The sequence below is a fragment of the Schistocerca serialis genome, chromosome 8 (assembly GCF_023864345.2).
Source record: "Schistocerca serialis cubense isolate TAMUIC-IGC-003099 chromosome 8, iqSchSeri2.2, whole genome shotgun sequence".
In the NCBI taxonomy this organism is placed as follows: Eukaryota; Metazoa; Arthropoda; class Insecta; order Orthoptera; family Acrididae; genus Schistocerca; species Schistocerca serialis.
The window spans coordinates 210,637,976-210,663,021 of record NC_064645.1 but is presented as its reverse complement, the minus strand read 5'-3'; the positions used below and the strand labels follow the sequence as shown (position 1 = coordinate 210,663,021).

Genomic DNA, 25,046 nt, shown 5'->3' with positions numbered 1-25,046 from the left:
TTAGATGTGAGGCTCTACTATTTTGACAGCACTTTGAATCCCATCAATGTCATACAAGTCGATGCTGTTCACAATTACAGCTGATGCACCTCTCATCCTGTGTCTAGCAGAAAGATTGGACAAACCCTGCATGCAATATTCATCATGTCACATACACAGAAGCTCTAGCACATAAGCAGATACAGAGGCAGTCAAGACACAAAACACTAGCAAGCTTCAGGATTTTGGAATAGACAGCAACATCACAAACCAGTTTGTGTCACATGACACCAGTAGCTACTCAGTTATTAACTGCTTTCAGATACTAAATCTATCACTCTTTGTTTTGCACTAGCAATTCTTCCTGTAATAACAACATTCACCAAACTGGATTACATCTGACTGACATTTCACAGGAACATAACTACAGCTACTAACACAATGCTAACCTGGTTTCTCTTACCACATGTCCCCTCAACATTTTAGGCTCATTCACACATCTCCATCACAGTGTTTCACTGTTGCCAAGTAGACCTGCCCTGTGTAAACTTGGATCAACACAAATATATCACCTGGTATTGTACTGAAAACGGAACTATGTCCATCATTCCTACTACTACCTCACACAACTCGCATTCACCCATCCATGCGCTAGTAGTGACCTACACTGCTGTGTTTCAAAGTGTGCAATATGAATGGTGTTTTTAATGGTTCGTGAGGCTACTGTGTCTCTTTTTGCAGTCACTATTGTCTTCTGGCGCCATTGGATGAATAGGAGTTACTCAATAATTTAGATGGTCACACACTGTGTCTTCTTGTGCTGTACTTGATGTGTGAGTTAAAAGTTGCCTTGCACTCTGTCATTAAATCGATTAGTATCGTGAGAAAGTACCACTGAAAGAGTAATGCAATTTGTGTTAGCAGTGAAGACAGTTTCGCAAAAATATTCGCTTGTTTTGAGAGTCTTCAAGACCTGCTACCAGCTCCAATCAGCGCCATTTGTCCCACACATTAGAGAAGTGTGTTTCATAGGTATGCCTATAAGACACTAAACTCGGAATGTGAGAACATGGCGACAATACGTGCCATCACGTCTTGCTGCCGCCTAGCGGCAGCTGTGTGAACCTGCTGCTGCTGCTCTGGGTGGATGCTGCGAGAGCAAGCGACTCTACGATCTAAGTTTTACATCCAATACTGCCAAATAATACAGTTAACAGAGCTGCCACTTACTAAGAACGACACCTCGCAGTAATTAATTCACAGATTAGCACTCGGCAGGCCTTGTGTTCCTCGCCAGAGCTGCGTAAAGATACGTAAAAGACGAACCGTATTTGACGCGACGCCATAACTATATATACAATTTCAGAGGACTCCTCGAATGTACTTGCTTCGGCGGTACATATACTAAAATTGGAACGATACAGAGAAGATTAGCATGGCCCCTGCGCAAGGATGACACGCAAAATCGTGAAGCGTTCCACATTTTTTTCGCAATCTCACTCTCTCATGTCTCACATCAGCTGCTAATACCCTCAGCCACCTACACAAGTTTCGCTTCATATCTGCACCCACTTGTCACAAACTATGCTGTCCATTTACGCAGTTCTCCTCCACTCTCTTTCATTCACAACAGAACATGATAAAACTGGCAATAAACCTATCCCTTACATCACCAATGCACATCTAAAATGTCACTCTAATAACAACTCAGCAAGCACACCAAAACCACAACTACACTGACACAAGTACATGTCACTAGCACCCCTTCAGCTCATTCACAAACCTGACACAAATCACAGCCAGTCTAAGACTAAGCCTAGCACAGAAAAAAGTCTCTTCTCTTCCTCAGTATCACACTCTGCTGTCTCAACATCTCTTCCTACTGTCTCAATCACGTCATTTCATAACACACACCTACTGCCACACACAACATTTGGAAACCTTACATCAACTTTACACAAGATAGCTGCATGTTCCAAATCTTTCTCACTCACATACTTTCACTCACACTACTGCTTAAATACACTCTAGCGCTCTAAAATTAGCTTGCATTACCTAATATTTATTTTTCTCTAACGCCTACAAAGCTTCTGGTGCCTGTATGCCACTATCACATACTGACTGCACACAGACCCACAACATTGAACTTTATTCATCTTCATGGCTGCAGCTGATGCCATAATTGTTTCAGCACCATAAATAAACATGTGAAGGAAGATGTCTCTTTAATCATTAAGTGTGCAAGCTACCCCTTTACAGGAAGTTCATTTAACATTATGTTTCAAGTAACTTTCCTAGTGGCCTTGCTATCCAGCTGCAGCCTCATAATACAGACTGCAGGTGACACCTCATCAGATTCTTAACTGAAGCATATCTGCCTGTGTAATAAGCCACTGCCCTTCACCTAAAAACCAACTATTACAGCAAATCTGTGGTGCACAAGCATGTCATGTACAAATTTCACTGGTGTGACGCACAAAGTATTTTCCCACATGTCTGGCAATCTGCCACTACATATAGTTACCTAGCTTAAATTCAAAAGTGTCAGCCAATGAATACCACAACACTGAAGTGTTTAGAAAGCAGACCAGTATGCTAGTATTAACATATAGTATTTAGATGTGAGGCTCTACTATTTTGACAGCACTTTGAATCCCATCAATGTCATACAAGTCGATGCTGTTCACAATTACAGCTGATGCACCTCTCATCCTGTGTCTAGCAGAAAGATTGGACAAACCCTGCATGCAATATTCATCATGTCACATACACAGAAGCTCTAGCACATAAGCAGATACAGAGGCAGTCAAGACACAAAACACTAGCAAGCTTCAGGATTTTGGAATAGACAGCAACATCACAAACCAGTTTGTGTCACATGACACCAGTAGCTACTCAGTTATTAACTGCTTTCAGATACTAAATCTATCACTCTTTGTTTTGCACTAGCAATTCTTCCTGTAATAACAACATTCACCAAACTGGATTACATCTGACTGACATTTCACAGGAACATAACTACAGCTACTAACACAATGCTAACCTGGTTTCTCTTACCACATGTCCCCTCAACATTTTAGGCTCATTCACACATCTCCATCACAGTGTTTCACTGTTGCCAAGTAGACCTGCCCTGTGTAAACTTGGATCAACACAAATATATCACCTGGTATTGTACTGAAAACGGAACTATGTCCATCATTCCTACTACTACCTCACACAACTCGCATTCACCCATCCATGCGCTAGTAGTGACCTACACTGCTGTGTTTCAAAGTGTGCAATATGAATGGTGTTTTTAATGGTTCGTGAGGCTACTGTGTCTCTTTTTGCAGTCACTATTGTCTTCTGGCGCCATTGGATGAATAGGAGTTACTCAATAATTTAGATGGTCACACACTGTGTCTTCTTGTGCTGTACTTGATGTGTGAGTTAAAAGTTGCCTTGCACTCTGTCATTAAATCGATTAGTATCGTGAGAAAGTACCACTGAAAGAGTAATGCAATTTGTGTTAGCAGTGAAGACAGTTTCGCAAAAATATTCGCTTGTTTTGAGAGTCTTCAAGACCTGCTACCAGCTCCAATCAGCGCCATTTGTCCCACACATTAGAGAAGTGTGTTTCATAGGTATGCCTATAAGACACTAAACTCGGAATGTGAGAACATGGCGACAATACGTGCCATCACGTCTTGCTGCCGCCTAGCGGCAGCTGTGTGAACCTGCTGCTGCTGCTCTGGGTGGATGCTGCGAGAGCAAGCGACTCTACGATCTAAGTTTTACATCCAATACTGCCAAATAATACAGTTAACAGAGCTGCCACTTACTAAGAACGACACCTCGCAGTAATTAATTCACAGATTAGCACTCGGCAGGCCTTGTGTTCCTCGCCAGAGCTGCGTAAAGATACGTAAAAGACGAACCGTATTTGACGCGACGCCATAACTATATATACAATTTCAGAGGACTCCTCGAATGTACTTGCTTCGGCGGTACATATACTAAAATTGGAACGATACAGAGAAGATTAGCATGGCCCCTGCGCAAGGATGACACGCAAAATCGTGAAGCGTTCCACATTTTTTTCGCAATCTCACTCTCTCATGTCTCACATCAGCTGCTAATACCCTCAGCCACCTACACAAGTTTCGCTTCATATCTGCACCCACTTGTCACAAACTATGCTGTCCATTTACGCAGTTCTCCTCCACTCTCTTTCATTCACAACAGAACATGATAAAACTGGCAATAAACCTATCCCTTACATCACCAATGCACATCTAAAATGTCACTCTAATAACAACTCAGCAAGCACACCAAAACCACAACTACACTGACACAAGTACATGTCACTAGCACCCCTTCAGCTCATTCACAAACCTGACACAAATCACAGCCAGTCTAAGACTAAGCCTAGCACAGAAAAAAGTCTCTTCTCTTCCTCAGTATCACACTCTGCTGTCTCAACATCTCTTCCTACTGTCTCAATCACGTCATTTCATAACACACACCTACTGCCACACACAACATTTGGAAACCTTACATCAACTTTACACAAGATAGCTGCATGTTCCAAATCTTTCTCACTCACATACTTTCACTCACACTACTGCTTAAATACACTCTAGCGCTCTAAAATTAGCTTGCATTACCTAATATTTATTTTTCTCTAACGCCTACAAAGCTTCTGGTGCCTGTATGCCACTATCACATACTGACTGCACACAGACCCACAACATTGAACTTTATTCATCTTCATGGCTGCAGCTGATGCCATAATTGTTTCAGCACCATAAATAAACATGTGAAGGAAGATGTCTCTTTAATCATTAAGTGTGCAAGCTACCCCTTTACAGGAAGTTCATTTAACATTATGTTTCAAGTAACTTTCCTAGTGGCCTTGCTATCCAGCTGCAGCCTCATAATACAGACTGCAGGTGACACCTCATCAGATTCTTAACTGAAGCATATCTGCCTGTGTAATAAGCCACTGCCCTTCACCTAAAAACCAACTATTACAGCAAATCTGTGGTGCACAAGCATGTCATGTACAAATTTCACTGGTGTGACGCACAAAGTATTTTCCCACATGTCTGGCAATCTGCCACTACATATAGTTACCTAGCTTAAATTCAAAAGTGTCAGCCAATGAATACCACAACACTGAAGTGTTTAGAAAGCAGACCAGTATGCTAGTATTAACATATAGTATTTAGATGTGAGGCTCTACTATTTTGACAGCACTTTGAATCCCATCAATGTCATACAAGTCGATGCTGTTCACAATTACAGCTGATGCACCTCTCATCCTGTGTCTAGCAGAAAGATTGGACAAACCCTGCATGCAATATTCATCATGTCACATACACAGAAGCTCTAGCACATAAGCAGATACAGAGGCAGTCAAGACACAAAACACTAGCAAGCTTCAGGATTTTGGAATAGACAGCAACATCACAAACCAGTTTGTGTCACATGACACCAGTAGCTACTCAGTTATTAACTGCTTTCAGATACTAAATCTATCACTCTTTGTTTTGCACTAGCAATTCTTCCTGTAATAACAACATTCACCAAACTGGATTACATCTGACTGACATTTCACAGGAACATAACTACAGCTACTAACACAATGCTAACCTGGTTTCTCTTACCACATGTCCCCTCAACATTTTAGGCTCATTCACACATCTCCATCACAGTGTTTCACTGTTGCCAAGTAGACCTGCCCTGTGTAAACTTGGATCAACACAAATATATCACCTGGTATTGTACTGAAAACGGAACTATGTCCATCATTCCTACTACTACCTCACACAACTCGCATTCACCCATCCATGCGCTAGTAGTGACCTACACTGCTGTGTTTCAAAGTGTGCAATATGAATGGTGTTTTTAATGGTTCGTGAGGCTACTGTGTCTCTTTTTGCAGTCACTATTGTCTTCTGGCGCCATTGGATGAATAGGAGTTACTCAATAATTTAGATGGTCACACACTGTGTCTTCTTGTGCTGTACTTGATGTGTGAGTTAAAAGTTGCCTTGCACTCTGTCATTAAATCGATTAGTATCGTGAGAAAGTACCACTGAAAGAGTAATGCAATTTGTGTTAGCAGTGAAGACAGTTTCGCAAACATATTCGCTTGTTTTGAGAGTCTTCAAGACCTGCTACCAGCTCCAATCAGCGCCATTTATCCCACACATTAGAGAAGTGTGTTTCATAGGTATGCCTATAAGACACTAAACTCGGAATGTGAGAACATGGCGACAATACGTGCCATCACGTCTTACTGCCGCCTAGCGGCAGCTGTGTGAACCTGCTGCTGCTGCTCTGGGTGGATGCTGCGAGAGCAAGCGACTCTACGATCTAAGTTTTACATCCAATACTGCCAAATAATACAGTTAACAGAGCTGCCACTTACTAAGAACGACACCTCGCAGTAATTAATTCACAGATTAGCACTCGGCAGGCCTTGTGTTCCTCGCCAGAGCTGCGTAAAGCTACGTCCAAGCCGAACCATATTTGACGCGACGCCATAACTATATATACAATTTCAGAGGGCTCCTCGAATGTACTCGCTTCGGCGGTACATATACTAAAATTGGAACGATACAGAGAAGATTAGCATGGCCCCTGCGCAAGGATGACACGCAAAATCGTGAAGCGTTCCACATTTTTTTCGCAATCTCACTCTCTCATGTCTCACATCAGCTGCTAATACCCTCAGCCACCTACACAAGTTTCGCTTCATATCTGCACCCACTTGTCACAAACTATGCTGTCCATTTACGCAGTTCTCCTCCACTCTCTTTCATTCACAACAGAACATGATAAAACTGGCAATAAACCTATCCCTTACATCACCAATGCACATCTAAAATGTCACTCTAATAACAACTCAGCAAGCACACCAAAACCACAACTACACTGACACAAGTACATGTCACTAGCACCCCTTCAGCTCATTCACAAACCTGACACAAATCACAGCCAGTCTAAGACTAAGCCTAGCACAGGCAAAAGCCTCTTCTCTTCCTCAGTATCACACTCTGCTGTCACAACATCTCTTCCTACTGTCTCAATCACGTCATTTCATAACACACACCTACTGCCACACACAACATTTGGAAACCTTACATCAACTTTACACAAGATAGCTGCATGTTCCAAATCTTTCTCACTCACATACTTTCACTCACACTACTGCTTAAATACACTCTAGCGCTCTAAAATTAGCTTGCATTACCTAATATTTATTTTTCTCTAACGCCTACAAAGCTTCTGGTGCCTGTATGCCACTATCACATACTGACTGCACACAGACCCACAACATTTAACTTTATTCATCTTCATGGCTGCAGCTGATGCCATAATTGTTTCAGCACCATAAATAAACATGTGAAGGAAGATGTCTCTTTAATCATTAAGTGTGCAAGCTACCCCTTTACAGGAAGTTCATTTAACATTATGTTTCAAGTAACTTTCCTAGTGGCCTTGCTATCCAGCTGCAGCCTCATAATACAGACTGCAGGTGACACCTCATCAGATTCTTAACTGAAGCATATCTGCCTGTGTAATAAGCCACTGCCCTTCACCTAAAAACCAACTATTACAGCAAATCTGTGGTGCACAAGCATGTCATGTACAAATTTCACTGGTGTGACGCACAAAGTATTTTCCCACATGTCTGGCAATCTGCCACTACATATAGTTACCTAAATTAAATTCAAAAGTGTCAGCCAATGAATACCACAACACTGAAGTGTTTAGAAAGCAGACCAGTATGCTAGTATTAACATATAGTATTTAGATGTGAAGCTCTACTATTTTGACAGCACTTTGAATCCCATCAATGTCATACAAGTCGATGCTGTTCACAATTACAGCTGATGCACCTCTCATCCTGTGTCTAGCAGAAAGATTGGACAAACCCTGCATGCAATATTCATCATGTCACATACACAGAAGCTCTAGCACATAAGCAGATACAGAGGCAGTCAAGACACAAAACACTAGCAAGCTTCAGGATTTTGGAATAGACAGCAACATCACAAACCAGTTTGTGTCACATGACACCAGTAGCTACTCAGTTATTAACTGCTTTCAGATACTAAATCTATCACTCTTTGTTTTGCACTAGCATTTCTTCCTGTAATAACAACATTCACCAAACTGGATTACATCTGACTGACATTTCACAGGAACATAACTACAGCTACTAACACAATGCTAACCTGGTTTCTCTTACCACATGTCCCCTCAACATTTTAGGCTCATTCACACATCTCCATCACAGTGTTTCACTGTTGCCAAGTAGACCTGCCCTGTGTAAACTTGGATCAACACAAATATATCACCTGGTATTGTACTGAAAACGGAACTATGTCCATCATTCCTACTACTACCTCACACAACTCGCATTCACCCATCCATGCGCTAGTAGTGACCTACACTGCTGTGTTTCAAAGTGTGCAATATGAATGGTGTTTTTAATGGTTCGTGAGGCTACTGTGTCTCTTTTTGCAGTCACTATTGTCTTCTGGCGCCATTGGATGAATAGGAGTTACTCAATAATTTAGATGGTCACACACTGTGTCTTCTTGTGCTGTACTTGATGTGTGAGTTAAAAGTTGCCTTGCACTCTGTCATTAAATCGATTAGTATCGTGAGAAAGTACCACTGAAAGAGTAATGCATTTTGTGTTAGCAGTGAAGACAGTTTCGCAAAAATATTCGCTTGTTTTGAGAGTCTTCAAGACCTGCTACCAGCTCCAATCAGCGCCATTTGTCCCACACATTAGAGAAGTGTGTTTCATAGGTATGCCTATAAGACACTAAACTCGGAATGTGAGAACATGGCGACAATACGTGCCATCACGTCTTGCTGCCGCCTAGCGGCAGCTGTGTGAACCTGCTGCTGCTGCTCTGGGTGGATGCTGCGAGAGCAAGCGACTCTACGATCTAAGTTTTACATCCAATACTGCCAAATAATACAGTTAACAGAGCTGCCACTTACTAAGAACGACACCTCGCAGTAATTAATTCACAGATTAGCACTCGGCAGGCCTTGTGTTCCTCGCCAGAGCTGCGTAAAGATACGTCCAAGCCGAACCGTATTTGACGCGACGCCATAACTATATATAAAATTTCAGAGGGCTCCTCGAATGTACTTGCTTCGGCGGTACATATACTAAAATTGGAACGATACAGAGAAGATTAGCATGGCCCCTGCGCAAGGATGACACGCAAAATCGTGAAGCGTTCCACATTTTTTTTCGCAATCTCACTCTCTCATGTCTCACATCAGCTGCTAATACCCTCAGCCACCTACACAAGTTTCGCTTCATATCTGCACCCACTTGTCACAAACTATGCTGTCCATTTACGCAGTTCTCCTCCACTCTCTTTCATTCACAACAGAACATGATAAAACTGGCAATAAACCTATCCCTTACATCACCAATGCACATCTAAAATGTCACTCTAATAACAACTCAGCAAGCACACCAAAACCACAACTACACTGACACAAGTACATGTCACTAGCACCCCTTCAGCTCATTCACAAACCTGACACAAATCACAGCCAGTCTAAGACTAAGCCTAGCACAGGCAAAAGTCTCTTCTCTTCCTCAGTATCACACTCTGCTGTCACAACATCTCTTCCTACTGTCTCAATCACGTCATTTCATAACACACACCTACTGCCACACACAACATTTGGAAACCTTACATCAACTTTACACAAGATAGCTGCATGTTCCAAATCTTTCTCACTCACATACTTTCACTCACACTACTGCTTAAATACACTCTAGCGCTCTAAAATTAGCTTGCATTACCTAATATTTATTTTTCTCTAACGCCTACAAAGCTTCTGGTGCCTGTATGCCACTATCACATACTGACTGCACACAGACCCACAACATTTAACTTTATTCATCTTCATGGCTGCAGCTGATGCCATAATTGTTTCAGCACCATAAATAAACATGTGAAGGAAGATGTCTCTTTAATCATTAAGTGTGCAAGCTACCCCTTTACAGGAAGTTCATTTAACATTATGTTTCAAGTAACTTTCCTAGTGGCCTTGCTATCCAGCTGCAGCCTCATAATACAGACTGCAGGTGACACCTCATCAGATTCTTAACTGAAGCATATCTGCCTGTGTAATAAGCCACTGCCCTTCACCTAAAAACCAACTATTACAGCAAATCTGTGGTGCACAAGCATGTCATGTACAAATTTCACTGGTGTGACGCACAAAGTATTTTCCCACATGTCTGGCAATCTGCCACTACATATAGTTACCTAGCTTAAATTCAAAAGTGTCAGCCAATGAATACCACAACACTGAAGTGTTTAGAAAGCAGACCAGTATGCTAGTATTAACATATAGTATTTAGATGTGAGGCTCTACTATTTTGACAGCACTTTGAATCCCATCAATGTCATACAAGTCGATGCTGTTCACAATTACAGCTGATGCACCTCTCATCCTGTGTCTAGCAGAAAGATTGGACAAACCCTGCATGCAATATTCATCATGTCACATACACAGAAGCTCTAGCACATAAGCAGATACAGAGGCAGTCAAGACACAAAACACTAGCAAGCTTCAGGATTTTGGAATAGACAGCAACATCACAAACCAGTTTGTGTCACATGACACCAGTAGCTACTCAGTTATTAACTGCTTTCAGATACTAAATCTATCACTCTTTGTTTTGCACTAGCAATTCTTCCTGTAATAACAACATTCACCAAACTGGATTACATCTGACTGACATTTCACAGGAACATAACTACAGCTACTAACACAATGCTAACCTGGTTTCTCTTACCACATGTCCCCTCAACATTTTAGGCTCATTCACACATCTCCATCACAGTGTTTCACTGTTGCCAAGTAGACCTGCCCTGTGTAAACTTGGATCAACACAAATATATCACCTGGTATTGTACTGAAAACGGAACTATGTCCATCATTCCTACTACTACCTCACACAACTCGCATTCACCCATCCATGCGCTAGTAGTGACCTACACTGCTGTGTTTCAAAGTGTGCAATATGAATGGTGTTTTTAATGGTTCGTGAGGCTACTGTGTCTCTTTTTGCAGTCACTATTGTCTTCTGGCGCCATTGGATGAATAGGAGTTACTCAATAATTTAGATGGTCACACACTGTGTCTTCTTGTGCTGTACTTGATGTGTGAGTTAAAAGTTGCCTTGCACTCTGTCATTAAATCGATTAGTATCGTGAGAAAGTACCACTGAAAGAGTAATGCAATTTGTGTTAGCAGTGAAGACAGTTTCGCAAAAATATTCGCTTGTTTTGAGAGTCTTCAAGACCTGCTACCAGCTCCAATCAGCGCCATTTATCCCACACATTAGAGAAGTGTGTTTCATAGGTATGCCTATAAGACACTAAACTCGGAATGTGAGAACATGGCGACAATACGTGCCATCACGTCTTACTGCCGCCTAGCGGCAGCTGTGTGAACCTGCTGCTGCTGCTCTGGGTGGATGCTGCGAGAGCAAGCGACTCTACGATCTAAGTTTTACATCCAATACTGCCAAATAATACAGTTAACAGAGCTGCCACTTACTAAGAACGACACCTCGCAGTAATTAATTCACAGATTAGCACTCGGCAGGCCTTGTGTTCCTCGCCAGAGCTGCGTAAAGCTACGTCCAAGCCGAACCATATTTGACGCGAAGCCATAACTATATATACAATTTCAGAGGGCTCCTCGAATGTACTCGCTTCGGCGGTACATATACTAAAATTGGAACGATACAGAGAAGATTAGCATGGCCCCTGCGCAAGGATGACACGCAAAATCGTGAAGCGTTCCACATTTTTTTCGCAATCTCACTCTCTCATGTCTCACATCAGCTGCTAATACCCTCAGCCACCTACACAAGTTTCGCTTCATATCTGCACCCACTTGTCACAAACTATGCTGTCCATTTACGCAGTTCTCCTCCACTCTCTTTCATTCACAACAGAACATGATAAAACTGGCAATAAACCTATCCCTTACATCACCAATGCACATCTAAAATGTCACTCTAATAACAACTCAGCAAGCACACCACAACTACACTGACACAAGTACATGTCACTAGCACCCCTTCAGCTCATTCACAAACCTGACACAAATCACAGCCAGTCTAAGAATAAGCCTAGCACAGGCAAAAGCGTCTTCTCTTCCTCAGTATCACACTCTGCTGTCACAACATCTCTTCCTACTGTCTCAATCACGTCATTTCATAACACACACTTACTGCCACACACAACATTTGGAAACCTTACATCAACTTTACACAAGATAGCTGCATGTTCCAAATCTTTCTCACTCACATACTTTCACTCACACTACTGCTTAAATACACTCTAGCGCTCTAAAATTAGCTTGCATTACCTAATATTTATTTTTCTCTAACGCCTACAAAGCTTCTGGTGCCTGTATGCCACTATCACATACTGACTGCACACAGACCCACAACATTGAACTTTATTCATCTTCATGGCTGCAGCTGATGCCATAATTGTTTCAGCACCATAAATAAACATGTGAAGGAAGATGTCTCTTTAATCATTAAGTGTGCAAGCTACCCCTTTACAGGAAGTTCATTTAACATTATGTTTCAAGTAACTTTCCTAGTGGCCTTGCTATCCAGCTGCAGCCTCATAATACAGACTGCAGGTGACACCTCATCAGATTCTTAACTGAAGCATATCTGCCTGTGTAATAAGCCACTGCCCTTCACCTAAAAACCAACTATTACAGCAAATCTGTGGTGCACAAGCATGTCATGTACAAATTTCACTGGTGTGACGCACAAAGTATTTTCCCACATGTCTGGCAATCTGCCACTACATATAGTTACCTAAATTAAATTCAAAAGTGTCAGCCAATGAATACCACAACACTGAAGTGTTTAGAAAGCAGACCAGTATGCTAGTATTAACATATAGTATTTAGATGTGTGGCTCTACTATTTTGACAGCACTTTGAATCCCATCAATGTCATACAAGTCGATGCTGTTCACAATTACAGCTGATGCACCTCTCATCCTGTGTCTAGCAGAAAGATTGGACAAACCCTGCATGCAATATTCATCATGTCACATACACAGAAGCTCTAGCACATAAGCAGATACAGAGGCAGTCAAGACACAAAACACTAGCAAGCTTCAGGATTTTGGAATAGACAGCAACATCACAAACCAGTTTGTGTCACATGACACCAGTAGCTACTCAGTTATTAACTGCTTTCAGATACTAAATCTATCACTCTTTGTTTTGCACTAGCAATTCTTCCTGTAATAACAACATTCACCAAACTGGATTACATCTGACTGACATTTCACAGGAACATAACTACAGCTACTAACACAATGCTAACCTGGTTTCTCTTACCACATGTCCCCTCAACATTTTAGGCTCATTCACACATCTCCATCACAGTGTTTCACTGTTGCCAAGTAGACCTGCCCTGTGTAAACTTGGATCAACACAAATATATCACCTGGTATTGTACTGAAAACGGAACTATGTCCATCATTCCTACTACTACCTCACACAACTCGCATTCACCCATCCATGCGCTAGTAGTGACCTACACTGCTGTGTTTCAAAGTGTGCAATATGAATGGTGTTTTTAATGGTTCGTGAGGCTACTGTGTCTCTTTTTGCAGTCACTATTGTCTTCTGGCGCCATTGGATGAATAGGAGTTACTCAATAATTTAGATGGTCACACACTGTGTCTTCTTGTGCTGTACTTGATGTGTGAGTTAAAAGTTGCCTTGCACTCTGTCATTAAATCGATTAGTATCGTGAGAAAGTACCACTGAAAGAGTAATGCAATTTGTGTTAGCAGTGAAGACAGTTTCGCAAAAATATTCGCTTGTTTTGAGAGTCTTCAAGACCTGCTACCAGCTCCAATCAGCGCCATTTATCCCACACATTAGAGAAGTGTGTTTCATAGGTATGCCTATAAGACACTAAACTCGGAATGTGAGAACATGGCGACAATACGTGCCATCACGTCTTGCTGCCGCCTAGCGGCAGCTGTGTGAACCTGCTGCTGCAGCTCTGGGTGGATGCTGCGAGAGCAAGCGACTCTACGATCTAAGTTTTACATCCAATACTGCCAAATAATACAGTTAACAGAGCTGCCACTTACTAAGAACGACACCTCGCAGTAATTAATTCACAGATTAGCACTCGGCAGGCCTTGTGTTCCTCGCCAGAGCTGCGTAAAGCTACGTCCAAGCCGAACCATATTTGACGCGACGCCATAACTATATATACAATTTCAGAGGGCTCCTCGAATGTACTCGCTTCGGCGGTACATATACTAAAATTGGAACGATACAGAGAAGATTAGCATGGCCCCTGCGCAAGGATGACACGCAAAATCGTGAAGCGTTCCACATTTTTTTCGCAATCTCACTCTCTCATGTCTCACATCAGCTGCTAATACCCTCAGCCACCTACACAAGTTTCGCTTCATATCTGCACCCACTTGTCACAAACTATGCTGTCCATTTACGCAGTTCTCCTCCACTCTCTTTCATTCACAACAGAACATGATAAAACTGGCAATAAACCTATCCCTTACATCACCAATGCACATCTAAAATGTCACTCTAATAACAACTCAGCAAGCACACCAAAACCACAACTACACTGACACAAGTACATGTCACTAGCACCCCTTCAGCTCATTCACAAACCTGACACAAATCACAGCCAGTCTAAGAATAAGCCTAGCACAGGCAAAAGCGTCTTCTCTTCCTCAGTATCACACTCTGCTGTCACAACATCTCTTCCTACTGTCTCAATCACGTCATTTCATAACACACACTTACTGCCACACACAACATTTGGAAACCTTACATCAACTTTACACAAGATAGCTGCATGTTCCAAATCTTTCTCACTCACATACTTTCACTCACACTACTGCTTAAATACACTCTAGCGCTCTAAAATTAGCTTGCATTACCTAATATTTATTTTTCTCTAACGCCTACAAAGCTTCTGGTGCCTGTATGCCACTATCACATACTGACTGCACACAGACCCACAACATTGAACTTTATTCATCTTCATGGCTGCAGCTGATGCCATAATTGTTTCAGCACCATAAATAAACATGTGAAGGAAGATGTCTCTTTAATCATTAAGTGTGCAAGCTACCCCTTTACAGGAAGTTCATTTAACATTATGTTTCAAGTAACTTTCCTAGTGGCCTTGCTATCCAGCTGCAGCCTCATAATACAGACTGCAGGTGACACCTCATCAGATTCTTAACTGAAGCATATCTGCCTGTGTAATAAGCCACTGCCCTTCACCTAAAAACCAACTATTACAGCAAATCTGTGGTGCACAAGCATGTCATGTACAAATTTCACTGGTGTGACGCACAAAGTATTTTCCCACATGTCTGGCAATCTGCCACTACATATAGTTACCTAAATTAAATTCAAAAGTGTCAGCCAATGAATACCACAACACTGAAGTGTTTAGAAAGCAGACCAGTATGCTAGTATTAACATATAGTATTTAGATGTGTGGCTCTACTATTTTGACAGCACTTTGAATCCCATCAATGTCATACAAGTCGATGCTGTTCACAATTACAGCTGATGCACCTCTCATCCTGTGTCTAGCAGAAAGATTGGACAAACCCTGCATGCAATATTCATCATGTCACATACACAGAAGCTCTAGCACATAAGCAGATACAGAGGCAGTCAAGACACAAAACACTAGCAAGCTTCAGGATTTTGGAATAGACAGCAACATCACAAACCAGTTTGTGTCACATGACACCAGTAGCTACTCAGTTATTAACTGCTTTCAGATACTAAATCTATCACTCTTTGTTTTGCACTAGCAATTCTTCCTGTAATAACAACATTCACCAAACTGGATTACATCTGACTGACATTTCACAGGAACATAACTACAGCTACTAACACAATGCTAACCTGGTTTCTCTTACCACATGTCCCCTCAACATTTTAGGCTCATTCACACATCTCCATCACAGTGTTTCACTGTTGCCAAGTAGACCTGCCCTGTGTAAACTTGGATCAACACAAATATATCACCTGGTATTGTACTGAAAACGGAACTATGTCCATCATTCCTACTACTACCTCACACAACTCGCATTCACCCATCCATGCGCTAGTAGTGACCTACACTGCTGTGTTTCAAAGTGTGCAATATGAATGGTGTTTTTAATGGTTCGTGAGGCTACTGTGTCTCTTTTTGCAGTCACTATTGTCTTCTGGCGCCATTGGATGAATAGGAGTTACTCAATAATTTAGATGGTCACACACTGTGTCTTCTTGTGCTGTACTTGATGTGTGAGTTAAAAGTTGCCTTGCACTCTGTCATTAAATCGATTAGTATCGTGAGAAAGTACCACTGAAAGAGTAATGCAATTTGTGTTAGCAGTGAAGACAGTTTCGCAAAAATATTCGCTTGTTTTGAGAGTCTTCAAGACCTGCTACCAGCTCCAATCAGCGCCATTTATCCCACACATTAGAGAAGTGTGTTTCATAGGTATGCCTATAAGACACTAAACTCGGAATGTGAGAACATGGCGACAATACGTGCCATCACGTCTTGCTGCCGCCTAGCGGCAGCTGTGTGAACCTGCTGCTGCAGCTCTGGGTGGATGCTGCGAGAGCAAGCGACTCTACGATCTAAGTTTTACATCCAATACTGCCAAATAATACAGTTAACAGAGCTGCCACTTACTAAGAACGACACCTCGCAGTAATTAATTCACAGATTAGCACTCGGCAGGCCTTGTGTTCCTCGCCAGAGCTGCGTAAAGCTACGTCCAAGCCGAACCATATTTGACGCGACGCCATAACTATATATACAATTTCTGAGGGCTCCTCGAATGTACTCGCTTCGGCGGTACATATACTAAAATTGGAACGATACAGAGAAGATTAGCATGGCCCCTGCGCAAGGATGACACGCAAAATCGTGAAGCGTTCCACATTTTTTTCGCAATCTCACTCTCTCATGTCTCACATCAGCTGCTAATACCCTCAGCCACCTACACAAGTTTCGCTTCATATCTGCACCCACTTGTCACAAACTATGCTGTCCATTTACGCAGTTCTCCTCCACTCTCTTTCATTCACAACAGAACATGATAAAACTGGCAATAAACCTATCCCTTACATCACCAATGCACATCTAAAATGTCACTCTAATAACAACTCAGCAAGCACACCAAAACCACAACTACACTGACACAAGTACATGTCACTAGCACCCCTTCAGCTCATTCACAAACCTGACACAAATCACAGCCAGTCTAAGACTAAGCCTAGCACAGGCAAAAGCCTCTTCTCTTCCTCAGTATCACACTCTGCTGTCACAACATCTCTTCCTACTGTCTCAATCACGTCATTTCATAACACACACCTACTGCCACACACAACATTTGGAAACCTTACATCAACTTTACACAAGATAGCTGCATGTTCCAAATCTTTCTCACTCACATACTTTCACTCACACTACTGCTTAAATACACTCTAGCGCTCTAAAATTAGCTTGCATTACCTAATATTTATTTTTCTCTAACGCCTACAAAGCTTCTGGTGCCTGTATGCCACTATCACATACTGACTGCACACAGACCCACAACATTTAACTTTATTCATCTTCATGGCTGCAGCTGATGCCATAATTGTTTCAGCACCATAAATAAACATGTGAAGGAAGATGTCTCTTTAATCATTAAGTGTGCAAGCTACCCCTTTACAGGAAGTTCATTTAACATTATGTTTCAAGTAACTTTCCTAGTGGCCTTGCTATCCAGCTGCAGCCTCATAATACAGACTGCAGGTGACACCTCATCAGATTCTTAACTGAAGCATATCTGCCTGTGTAATAAGCCACTGCCCTTCACCTAAAAACCAACTATTACAGCAAATCTGTGGTGCACAAGCATGTCATGTACAAATTTCACTGGTGTGACGCACAAAGTATTTTCCCACATGTCTGGCAATCTGCCACTACATATAGTTACCTAGCTTAAATTCAAAAGTGTCAGCCAATGAATACCACAACACTGAAGTGTTTAGAAAGCAGACCAGTATGCTAGTATTAACATATAGTATTTAGATGTGAGGCTCTACTATTTTGACAGCACTTTGAATCCCATCAATGTCATACAAGTCGATGCTGTTCACAATTACAGCTGATGCACCTCTCATCCTGTGTCTAGCAGAAAGATTGGACAAACCCTGCATGCAATATTCATCATGTCACATACACAGAAGCTCTAGCACATAAGCAGATACAGAGGCAGTCAAGACACAAAACACTAGCAAGCTTCAGGATTTTGGAATAGACAGCAACATCACAAACCAGTTTGTGTCACATGACACCAGTAGCTACTCAGTTATTAACTGCTTTCAGATACTAAATCTATCACTCTTTGTTTTGCACTAGCAATTCTTCCTGTAATAACAACATTCACCAAACTGGATTACATCTGACTGACATTTCACAGGAACATAACTACAGCTACTAACACAATGCTAACCTGGTTTCTCTTACCACATGTCCCCTCAACATTTTAGGCTCATTCACACATCTCCATCACAGTGTTTCACTGTTGCCAAGTAGACCTGCCCTGTGTAAACTTGGATCAACACAAATATATCACCTGGTATTGTACTGAAAACGGAACTATGTCCATCATTCCTACTACTACCTCACACAACTCGCATTCACCCATCCATGCGCTAGTAGTGACCTACACTGCTGTGTTTCAAAGTGTGCAATATGAATGGTGTTTTTAATGGTTCGTGAGGCTACTGTGTCTCTTTTTGCAGTCACTATTGTCTTCTGGCGCCATTGGATGAATAGGAGTTACTCAATAATTTAGATGGTCACACACTGTGTCTTCTTGTGCTGTACTTGATGTGTGAGTTAAAAGTTGCCTTGCACTCTGTCATTAAATCGATTAGTATCGTGAGAAAGTACCACTGAAAGAGTAATGCAATTTGTGTTAGCAGTGAAGACAGTTTCGCAAAAATATTCGCTTGTTTTGAGAGTCTTCAAGACCTGCTACCAGCTCCAATCAGCGCCATTTATCCCACACATTAGAGAAGTGTGTTTCATAGGTATGCCTATAAGACACTAAACTCGGAATGTGAGAACATGGCGACAATACGTGCCATCACGTCTTGCTGCCGCCTAGCGGCAGCTGTGTGAACCTGCTGCTGCTGCTCTGGGTGGATGCTGCGAGAGCAAGCGACTCTACGATCTAAGTTTTACATCCAATACTGACAAATAATACAGTTAACAGAGCTGCCACTTACTAAGAACGACACCTCGCAGTAATTAATTCACAGATTAGCACTCGGCAGGCCTTGTGTTCCTCGCCAGAGCTGCGTAAAGCTACGTCCAAGCCGAACCATATTTGACGCGAAGCCATAACTATATATACAATTTCAGAGGGCTCCTCGAATGTACTCGCTTCGGCGGTACATATACTAAAATTGGAACGATACAGAGAAGATTAGCATGGCCCCTGCGCAAGGATGACACGCAAAATCGTGAAGCGTTCCACATTTTTTTCGCAATCTCACTCTCTCATGTCTCACATCAGCTGCTAATACCCTCAGCCACCTACACAAGTTTCGCTTCATATCTGCACCCACTTGTCACAAACTATGCTGTCCATTTACGCAGTTCTCCTCCACTCTCTTTCATTCACAACAGAACATGATAAAACTGGCAATAAACCTATCCCTTACATCACCAATGCACATCTAAAATGTCACTCTAATAACAACTCAGCAAGCACACCAAAACCACAACTACACTGACACAAGTACATGTCACTAGCACCCCTTCAGCTCATTCACAAACCTGACACAAATCACAGCCAGTCTAAGAATAAGCCTAGCACAGGCAAAAGCCTCTTCTCTTCCTCAGTATCACTCTCTGCTGTCACAACATCTCTTCCTACTGTCTCAATCACGTCATTTCATAACACACACCTACTGCCACACACAACATTTGGAAACCTTACATCAACTTTACACAAGATAGCTGCATGTTCCAAATCTTTCTCACTCACATACTTTCACTCACACTACTGCTTAAATACACTCTAGCGCTCTAAAATTAGCTTGCATTACCTAATATTTATTTTTCTCTAACGCCTACAAAGCTTCTGGTGCCTGTATGCCACTATCACATACTGACTGCACACAGACCCACAACATTGAACTTTATTCATCTTCATGGCTGCAGCTGATGCCATAATTGTTTCAGCACCATAAATAAACATGTGAAGGAAGATGTCTCTTTAATCATTAAGTGTGCAAGCTACCCCTTTACAGGAAGTTCATTTAACATTATGTTTCAAGTAACTTTCCTAGTGGCCTTGCTATCCAGCTGCAGCCTCATAATACAGACTGCAGGTGACACCTCATCAGATTCTTAACTGAAGCATATCTGCCTGTGTAATAAGCCACTGCCCTTCACCTAAAAACCAACTATTACAGCAAATCTGTGGTGCACAAGCATGTCATGTACAAATTTCACTGGTGTGACGCACAAAGTATTTTCCCACATGTCTGGCAATCTGCCACTACATATAGTTACCTAAATTAAATTCAAAAGTGTCAGCCAATGAATACCACAACACTGAAGTGTTTAGAAAGCAGACCAGTATGCTTGTATTAACATATAGTATTTAGATGTGAGGCTCTACTATTTTGACAGCACTTTGAATCCCATCAATGTCATACAAGTCGATGCTGTTCACAATTACAGCTGATGCACCTCTCATCCTGTGTCTAGCAGAAAGATTGGACAAACCCTGCATGCAATATTCATCATGTCACATACACAGAAGCTCTAGCACATAAGCAGATACAGAGGCAGTCAAGACACAAAACACTAGCAAGCTTCAGGATTTTGGAATAGACAGCAACATCACAAACCAGTTTGTGTCACATGACACCAGTAGCTACTCAGTTATTAACTGCTTTCAGATACTAAATCTATCACTCTTTGTTTTGCACTAGCAATTCTTCCTGTAATAACAACATTCACCAAACTGGATTACATCTGACTGACATTTCACAGGAACATAACTACAGCTACTAACACAATGCTAACCTGGTTTCTCTTACCACATGTCCCCTCAACATTTTAGGCTCATTCACACATCTCCATCACAGTGTTTCACTGTTGCCAAGTAGACCTGCCCTGTGTAAACTTGGATCAACACAAATATATCACCTGGTATTGTACTGAAAACGGAACTATGTCCATCATTCCTACTACTACCTCACACAACTCGCATTCACCCATCCATGCGCTAGTAGTGACCTACACTGCTGTGTTTCAAAGTGTGCAATATGAATGGTGTTTTTAATGGTTCGTGAGGCTACTGTGTCTCTTTTTGCAGTCACTATTGTCTTCTGGCGCCATTGGATGAATAGGAGTTACTCAATAATTTAGATGGTCACACACTGTGTCTTCTTGTGCTGTACTTGATGTGTGAGTTAAAAGTTGCCTTGCACTCTGTCATTAAATCGATTAGTATCGTGAGAAAGTACCACTGAAAGAGTAATGCAATTTGTGTTAGCAGTGAAGACAGTTTCGCAAACATATTCGCTTGTTTTGAGAGTCTTCAAGACCTGCTACCAGCTCCAATCAGCGCCATTTATCCCACACATTAGAGAAGTGTGTTTCATAGGTATGCCTATAAGACACTAAACTCGGAATGTGAGAACATGGCGACAATACGTGCCATCACGTCTTGCTGCCGCCTAGCGGCAGCTGTGTGAACCTGCTGCTGCAGCTCTGGGTGGATGCTGCGAGAGCAAGCGACTCTACGATCTAAGTTTTACATCCAATACTGCCAAATAATACAGTTAACAGAGCTGCCACTTACTAAGAACGACACCTCGCAGTAATTAATTCACAGATTAGCACTCGGCAGGCCTTGTGTTCCTCGCCAGAGCTGCGTAAAGCTACGTCCAAGCCGAACCATATTTGACGCGACGCCATAACTATATATACAATTTCAGAGGGCTCCTCGAATGTACTCGCTTCGGCGGTACATATACTAAAATTGGAACGATACAGAGAAGATTAGCATGGCCCCTGCGCAAGGATGACACGCAAAATCGTGAAGCGTTCCACATTTTTTTCGCAATCTCACTCTCTCATGTCTCACATCAGCTGCTAATACCCTCAGCCACCTACACAAGTTTCGCTTCATATCTGCACCCACTTGTCACAAACTATGCTGTCCATTTACGCAGTTCTCCTCCTCTCTCTTTCATTCACAACAGAACATGATAAAACTGGCAATAAACCTATCCCTTACATCACCAATGCACATCTAAAATGTCACTCTAATAACAACTCAGCAAGCACACCAAAACCACAACTACACTGACACAAGTACATGTCACTAGCACCCCTTCAGCTCATTCACAAACCTGACACAAATCACAGCCAGTCTAAGACTAAGCCTAGCACAGGCAAAAGCCTCTTCTCTTCCTCAGTATCACACTCTGCTGTCACAACATCTCTTCCTACTGTCTCAATCACGTCATTTCATAACACACACCTACTGCCACACACAACATTTGGAAACCTTACATCAACTTTACACAAGATAGCTGCATGTTCCAAATCTTTCTCACTCACATACTTTCACTCACACTACTGCTTAAATACACTCTAGCGCTCTAAAATTAGCTTGCATTACCTAATATTTATTTTTCTCTAACGCCTACAAAGCTTCTGGTGCCTGTATGCCACTATCACATACTGACTGCACACAGACCCACAACATTGAACTTTATTCATCTTCATGGCTGCAGCTGATGCCATAATTGTTTCAGCACCATAAATAAACATGTGAAGGAAGATGTCTCTTTAATCATTAAGTGTGCAAGCTACCCCTTTACAGGAAGTTCATTTAACATTATGTTTCAAGTAACTTTCCTAGTGGCCTTGCTATCCAGCTGCAGCCTCATAATACAGACTGCAGGTGACACCTCATCAGATTCTTAACTGAAGCATATCTGCCTGTGTAATAAGCCACTGCCCTTCACCTAAAAACCAACTATTACAGCAAATCTGTGGTGCACAAGCATGTCATGTACAAATTTCACTGGTGTGACGCACAAAGTATTTTCCCACATGTCTGGCAATCTGCCACTACATATAGTTACCTAGCTTAAATTCAAAAGTGTCAGCCAATGAATACCACAACACTGAAGTGTTTAGAAAGCAGACCAGTATGCTAGTATTAACATATAGTATTTAGATGTGAGGCTCTACTATTTTGACAGCACTTTGAATCCCATCAATGTCATACAAGTCGATGCTGTTCACAATTACAGCTGATGCACCTCTCATCCTGTGTCTAGCAGAAAGATTGGACAAACCCTGCATGCAATATTCATCATGTCACATACACAGAAGCTCTAGCACATAAGCAGATACAGAGGCAGTCAAGACACAAAACACTAGCAAGCTTCAGGATTTTGGAATAGACAGCAACATCACAAACCAGTTTGTGTCACATGACACCAGTAGCTACTCAGTTATTAACTGCTTTCAGATACTAAATCTATCACTCTTTGTTTTGCACTAGCAATTCTTCCTGTAATAACAACATTCACCAAACTGGATTACATCTGACTGACATTTCACAGGAACATAACTACAGCTACTAACACAATGCTAACCTGGTTTCTCTTACCACATGTCCCCTCAACATTTTAGGCTCATTCACACATCTCCATCACAGTGTTTCACTGTTGCCAAGTAGACCTGCCCTGTGTAAACTTGGATCAACACAAATATATCACCTGGTATTGTACTGAAAACGGAACTATGTCCATCATTCCTACTACTACCTCACACAACTCGCATTCACCCATCCATGCGCTAGTAGTGACCTACACTGCTGTGTTTCAAAGTGTGCAATATGAATGGTGTTTTTAATGGTTCGTGAGGCTACTGTGTCTCTTTTTGCAGTCACTATTGTCTTCTGGCGCCATTGGATGAATAGGAGTTACTCAATAATTTAGATGGTCACACACTGTGTCTTCTTGTGCTGTACTTGATGTGTGAGTTAAAAGTTGCCTTGCACTCTGTCATTAAATCGATTAGTATCGTGAGAAAGTACCACTGAAAGAGTAATGCAATTTGTGTTAGCAGTGAAGACAGTTTCGCAAAAATATTCGCTTGTTTTGAGAGTCTTCAAGACCTGCTACCAGCTCCAATCAGCGCCATTTATCCCACACATTAGAGAAGTGTGTTTCATAGGTATGCCTATAAGACACTAAACTCGGAATGTGAGAACATGGCGACAATACGTGCCATCACGTCTTGCTGCCGCCTAGCGGCAGCTGTGTGAACCTGCTGCTGCTGCTCTGGGTGGATGCTGCGAGAGCAAGCGACTCTACGATCTAAGTTTTACATCCAATACTGACAAATAATACAGTTAACAGAGCTGCCACTTACTAAGAACGACACCTCGCAGTAATTAATTCACAGATTAGCACTCGGCAGGCCTTGTGTTCCTCGCCAGAGCTGCGTAAAGCTACGTCCAAGCCGAACCATATTTGACGCGACGCCATAACTATATATACAATTTCAGAGGGCTCCTCGAATGTACTCGCTTCGGCGGTACATATACTAAAATTGGAACGATACAGAGAAGATTAGCATGGCCCCTGCGCAAGGATGACACGCAAAATCGTGAAGCGTTCCACATTTTTTCGCAATCTCACTCTCTCATGTCTCACATCAGCTGCTAATACCCTCAGCCACCTACACAAGTTTCGCTTCATATCTGCACCCACTTGTCACAAACTATGCTGTCCATTTACGCAGTTCTCCTCCACTCTCTTTCATTCACAACAGAACATGATAAAACTGGCAATAAACCTATCCCTTACATCACCAATGCACATCTAAAATGTCACTCTAATAACAACTCAGCAAGCACACCAAAACC

The 25,046-nt window shown here is 41.9% G+C and overlaps 10 non-coding genes across 10 annotated transcripts; all 10 read left to right on the top strand.

Moving 5' to 3' along the window:
* Nucleotides 1-1,359: 1,359 nt before the first annotated feature.
* LOC126417620 (U6 spliceosomal RNA) lies at nucleotides 1,360-1,466 on the top strand. Its single transcript, XR_007575704.1, has one exon. It is a non-coding gene; the product is annotated as a U6 spliceosomal RNA (small nuclear RNA).
* Nucleotides 1,467-3,953: 2,487 nt separating this feature from the next.
* On the top strand, nucleotides 3,954-4,060 carry LOC126417619 (U6 spliceosomal RNA). The gene has a single exon (XR_007575703.1). It is a non-coding gene; the product is annotated as a U6 spliceosomal RNA (small nuclear RNA).
* Nucleotides 4,061-6,547: 2,487 nt separating this feature from the next.
* LOC126417572 (U6 spliceosomal RNA) lies at nucleotides 6,548-6,654 on the top strand. Its single transcript, XR_007575662.1, has one exon. It is a non-coding gene; the product is annotated as a U6 spliceosomal RNA (small nuclear RNA).
* Nucleotides 6,655-9,141: 2,487 nt separating this feature from the next.
* Nucleotides 9,142-9,248, top strand: LOC126417618 (U6 spliceosomal RNA). The gene has a single exon (XR_007575702.1). It is a non-coding gene; the product is annotated as a U6 spliceosomal RNA (small nuclear RNA).
* Nucleotides 9,249-11,736: 2,488 nt separating this feature from the next.
* Nucleotides 11,737-11,843, top strand: LOC126417571 (U6 spliceosomal RNA). The gene has a single exon (XR_007575661.1). It is a non-coding gene; the product is annotated as a U6 spliceosomal RNA (small nuclear RNA).
* A 2,481-nt stretch (nucleotides 11,844-14,324) lies between these two features.
* On the top strand, nucleotides 14,325-14,431 carry LOC126417569 (U6 spliceosomal RNA). The gene has a single exon (XR_007575660.1). It is a non-coding gene; the product is annotated as a U6 spliceosomal RNA (small nuclear RNA).
* Nucleotides 14,432-16,918: 2,487 nt separating this feature from the next.
* On the top strand, nucleotides 16,919-17,025 carry LOC126417568 (U6 spliceosomal RNA). The gene has a single exon (XR_007575659.1). It is a non-coding gene; the product is annotated as a U6 spliceosomal RNA (small nuclear RNA).
* A 2,487-nt stretch (nucleotides 17,026-19,512) lies between these two features.
* LOC126417567 (U6 spliceosomal RNA) lies at nucleotides 19,513-19,619 on the top strand. Its single transcript, XR_007575658.1, has one exon. It is a non-coding gene; the product is annotated as a U6 spliceosomal RNA (small nuclear RNA).
* Nucleotides 19,620-22,106: 2,487 nt separating this feature from the next.
* On the top strand, nucleotides 22,107-22,213 carry LOC126417566 (U6 spliceosomal RNA). The gene has a single exon (XR_007575657.1). It is a non-coding gene; the product is annotated as a U6 spliceosomal RNA (small nuclear RNA).
* A 2,487-nt stretch (nucleotides 22,214-24,700) lies between these two features.
* Nucleotides 24,701-24,807, top strand: LOC126417565 (U6 spliceosomal RNA). The gene has a single exon (XR_007575656.1). It is a non-coding gene; the product is annotated as a U6 spliceosomal RNA (small nuclear RNA).
* The last annotated feature ends 239 nt before the right edge of the window (nucleotides 24,808-25,046 follow it).